The sequence below is a fragment of the Pseudorasbora parva genome, chromosome 21, assembly GCF_024679245.1.
Source record: "Pseudorasbora parva isolate DD20220531a chromosome 21, ASM2467924v1, whole genome shotgun sequence".
Classification (NCBI taxonomy): Eukaryota; Metazoa; Chordata; class Actinopteri; order Cypriniformes; family Gobionidae; genus Pseudorasbora; species Pseudorasbora parva.
The window spans coordinates 37,198,789-37,204,301 of record NC_090192.1 but is presented as its reverse complement, the minus strand read 5'-3'; positions in this window follow the sequence as shown (position 1 = coordinate 37,204,301).

Genomic DNA, 5,513 nt, shown 5'->3' with positions numbered 1-5,513 from the left:
TTCAGCAAGGATGCATTAAATTGATCAAAAGTTTCTGATAAAATAATTTATAATTGAATTAATATAATTTTTATTTCATATAAATGATGTTATTTTGAACTTCATAAAAAAACCCTGTAAAAATGTATCAATGTTTTCATTAAAATATTAAGCAGCACAACTGTTTTCAACATTGGTAATTATAATAAATATCTATTGAGCAGCAAATCCTCCTATTAGAATGATTTTTGAACGATCATGTGACACTGAAGACTGAAATAATGATGCTAAAAAATCAGCTTTGATCACAGGAATAAATTACATTTTTAACATTCAGTTTTAAATTGTAAAAACAATTCAGATGATCAGTAATAATGATCAAATAAATGCAGTCTTGGTGAGCAGAAGAGACTTTTTAAAAATCTTACCCTAAACTTTGAACTGTAATTTATAGCTATTTTTACAAATATTTTTACTATATTTATACAAATAAATATTTATAAAATAAAAATGTTTTTAAATATATATATTTTTAACAAAGAATGAGCAATAGCTATGTTTCCATCCACCTATTTTTATGCACAATCGCATAAACTACAATGGAAACACATTTCTGCTTACTCTGAGGTGCAAGTCATCTATTATAGGCCTAGGATATGAAAATTATTATATACAGTGGCTTCCCTCTACATTTCTTAGTGATTATTTAGCGCCAGTTTATCAGGAAAATCTCCTTAACTCATCGGATGGAAACTGCTTTATTCACAAATGTTAATTTCGTAACTTTGGATGGAAATGTAACTTTGGTGTTCAAATTTGTGACTTTTGATTCATTTTATATGCGGAGCTAAATATGGATACACGACAGTCCAGTATTTGAAGACTTGATGTACTGACAGATAAAAGAAATACACAATTGTGATAGTCTATATGATATGTCTGATTTCTTCAAGTGGTTGTATTTACCATGTTTACTATGGTAATGGTTAGCACAAATAGTCTTGGTGTGTAAATATTTCTGCCCTGTACAGTGATCAGAATCCACATCGGATGACAAACATGAGTTATTCAAACACTCTTTGCTGTCTGAAAGTGAGTTTTGAGCTATAATTATTTTTAAAGTCTTTAATGCTGATGTTAGCTGGCATATAAAATTGTCTGCGCCAACGGCACTTCTCTCTCCAGAGTCTCAGATAAAACCCACCTTTGTAACCACTCCTCTAGCCCGAGCTGGCCCGCTTTGGGCTAAGGTATTCAGAGGGCCAAAAAACCTGGCCGTTGGCCCTGAGGAAACCACGACGAGGCCCGAGCAAGCCCCGGAAGTGACAGTGGAAACACAACTGGCCGTGGCACGCACTAGCATGCACGCTTTTGGCCCGACAGTGCAAACATGGCTGTGTCTCTCATCACACCGTCCTTCCATAGGTGCAATTTAGCCACAAAAGCCATCGGTGTGCTTTTCAAGCATTCAGAGCTTCCTCTGTTGACTAAGACGCACCTTTCTCAGCACGCACATGATACAAACCTGCAATTATCCACAGACAACACGACAAATTACAGCGCCATCCAAAAACCACCTCACGCTAACCCGGAGGGACACCCAGGAAACCTGATACGGCTTTTCCTAAACCTCTCAGCCTATGGTTCTCAAACGTGAGCTTGGCAATCTTCAGCTCTTTCTTGAGTTTGACATTAAGGTTTGAAGAAACTTCTTTGCACATCTATTACAACTATTTTTGTTGTGAAAACACTTTGGAAGGAACCACCTTGAAATATCAATAACTAAATATAATAAAATATTATATAATATAGTGTAATGTATATCAAAACATAAAAATATCACCTTAGATTTTATACTGAAACTGAGCAGCTCTTTGCGACCAAACTCCTCCAGGATGAAGGAGACATTGTTCTTTTATCCGTGTGCTGTGGGAGAATCCTGAGAGCTGTCACAGTCCGTCAAGCCTGACATCACATAGAGACGTCAAACAGTGCTGATATGTTTTATGGATTTTATAGACCGGAGATGTAGCATGACGAAGCAGAGCGTTCGGCACACCAACAGTATTTCACCAAACTGACACCTGTGCTGAGTGTGAAAAGATGCCTGCTGGTGGAACTGTTGAAATGAATTTGAAATGGACCCCATGATATCGCTCTGAGATCGCGGAATATGTGTGTCGATGGGGTCCGCCCATCGTTTGAGATCTGGGAGAGGGAGATCTTACATGTTACGGCCGTGCGGAGGAGAGAACAGCTCGGCTCGGCATCACCCTCTCAGTTTCACCGTCAGGTCTGTGATCTCTGAAAGAGCGTTTCGCTCCACTGACGACCTCGGCTTTCATCTTAAACGCTAACCCATCACCTACGGCTTCGGTTACCGCTGTAGTGACAGCTTCAAATGAGTAAAGATGTGCTTCTCCACATACAAAGATGGTTTTTGAGTGGGAAATGAGGGCAGTTTTCACAGTAAGCTGGAGGATCAATGTCAGCTTAAGTGTGAGCATATTGCCTGAAAACCACACCAATTCACTCAGTCAGTACAGCCTGAGAAAATATTCACTTAGAGCTAATTGGGAACACGTAGGCATATACAAAAAATATAATAATTAGGCCTTAATGTACACCAAAGTTTTGTGCCTTTCACAACTGAATTGAAAGTATGCTTTTAAAATATTTGTTTTTTTAGTTTATTCTTTTTATTTAATTTTAATCGAGGATTGCAACTGGAATTTTAATGTAAAGTAGAATTTAAATTAATTGAAATGTAAAGAAATTCATGTTATCTTGTAAAATAAACTCTTGTTTAAAAGTTTTGAAAATTGTTTAAACTCGTAACCACGTAAAATCACAGAGTGTGTAGAGAGCTTCATGGAATGGGCTCCATGCCGAGCAGCTGCATCCAAGCCTCGAATGCAGTGCTGTAAAGCATGCCGCCACTGGACTCTAGAGCAGTGTAGACGTGTTTACTGGAGTGTCAAATCTTGCTTCTCTGTCTGGCAGTCCAATGGATGAGTCTGGGTTTGGCGTTGCCAGGAGAACGGTACTTGCCTGACTGCATTGTGCCAAGTGTAAAGTTTGGTGTAGGGGGGTTATGGTGTGAGATTATTTTTCAGGGGTTAGGCTTGGCCTCTTAATTCCAGTGAAAGGAACTCTTAATGCTTCAGCATACTAAAACATTTTGGACAATTTCATACTCCAACTTTGTGGGAACAGTTTGGGGACGGCCCCTTACTGACTGCACACCAGTGCACAAAGCAAGGTCCATAAAGTCCTGGATGAGTGAGTTTAGTGTGGAGGAACTTGACTGGCCTACACAGAGACCTGACATCAACCCGATAGAACACTTTTAGGATGAATTAGAGTGGAGACTGCGAGCCAGACCTTCTCGTCCACCATCAGTGCCCGACCTCACTAATGCGCTTCTAGAAGAATGGTCAAAAATTCCCATAAACACACTCCTAGACCTTGTGGAAAGCCTTCCCAAAAGAGTTGAAGCTGTTATAGCTGCAAAGGGTGGGACAACTCCATATTAAACCCTACGGATTAAGAATGGGATGTCATTTAAGTTCATATGCATGTAAAGGCAGGCGTCCCAAAACTTTTGACAATATAGTGTAGATGGATGGATGGATAAATAGTCCTCTAATTGCCCGTGTTTATCTTCTTGACAGTTTTATGACTGTCTTGTTAGTGTTCATTTGTAGACCTGTTGGCTCTCATTAGCAGTCCCTCAGGCTGTGTATAAATGTAATTATAAACGTAACACCCTCTGCAAACTGCACCACTGGAGGGCAGTATAATGTCCTGTGTCTGACGAATATCTTGTCATGGGACTTTTTGTCTTGTGCAGTCAGAGTGTTTTATCCATCAAATGGTCAGTCAGAGTGCTCCGCTCAGAGAAAGTGCCTGACTCACTTAATCAATCACAGAAGCTGTCAATGTGGCGTCCTCTCCACTCGCTGGCCTGCCAAAGGGGACAACAGTGTCTTTACTGGGACAGGTTAACTTGTGATTGCACCAGACAACCTGTGGGTCTGATATATCGTGCCTCATGACGCTGATCTGGGGTCAGATGTGCACTTAATCATACTGAATTGTAAGATAATCACCTGGGGAAGATAAGCTCAGTGGAGATTGGTGAATAGATGAAGCATGGCATGTTAACTTCCAGCTCCTCGAGTTGTGAGCTCAGGTTGTCAGTGTGAGAAACTGGTTTGTTCCAATAGTGAGCTGCCTACATAGGCAGCATTTAAAGACGTCAAATGTGCCGTGCGCTCTATCTTCACATCTATTTTTCATAGAAAAGACAATGCTGGATTGCATTACAGCAGATGTTTTAATGATGATGACGCATGATATATGATACATTAACCAATTATTATTTTTTATTCTTTTTGCCTTCTAGACTTTTTTAAATACTCCTGCATTGTGAGACACGTTTTCATGCAATCTCTCAATTAATAGTAGTCATAAAAAAGTAAGTACATGAATTTAAAGAATATAAGTAGAAAAGCACATTTTGTAATATAATTAAATTACACATAATTGCATACAAAAAGGTATATATGAAACTAAATTCCTGTAAGTATAATTCAAAATGCACTGTTTTACAAAGAAACACTTCCTCATATAATTTTCCCTTAATGTATTTTATTTGAAAAGCAATTTCTTGCCCCTTAAAGTACATTTATATGGTACTTTTCTGATGAATCATGTTTTATTTTACATCAAGTGGGTGGCCAGGTGTGTGTGCGTCTCTTACCTGGGGAAAACATGGCACCAGGATGCACTATGGGAAGAAGGCAAGCCGGTGGAGGCAGTGTGATGCTTTGGGCAATGTTCTGCTGGGAAACCTTGGGTTCTGCCATCCACGTGGATGTTACTTTGACACCACCTACCTATGATATTTCCTGGTGTCTGTGGCCTCTTTCAGCGGTATAATGCGCCTCGCCACAAGTCAGAAATAGTTCAATTTGAGGGGGTGACTTGGCCTCCAAATTCTCAATCCAATCAAGCATCTATGGGATGTGCTGAATAAACTTACAAGACTTAAAGGATCTACTGCTAACATCTTGGTGCCAGATACCACAGCACACCTTCAGGGGTCTAGCGGAGTCCATGCCTCGATGGGTCAGGGCTGTTTTTGCAGCAAAAGGGGGACCAACACAATATTATAACATCATAATATTGTGCCTGATCGGTATATATACAGTACTTTGAGCACTGAGCAATACACTCTTGAAATCAATTGTGCTCTAGTTCCTTAAGTTAGAATGCTAACTTAGGAGACAGCTGCCTTTGTAGGCAGCTCACTTAGTTTTGTAACAGAGCCACTAACTCGGTCAGCCTGTTTAGATGTGTGTGTGAGAGAAAGAGCAGGCTAAAGTGGAGAAATAGCTCGAGGTGTGATCTTATCTGATGTTAACTGAAGAATGACACCATAATGGAACAGCAAGGGTGTAATTATTCTCTTCTCTTCTTCTCTCCTCGCTCCCTCCTTCTCTCCACCCTTCATGCTCTGCCCTCTCTGA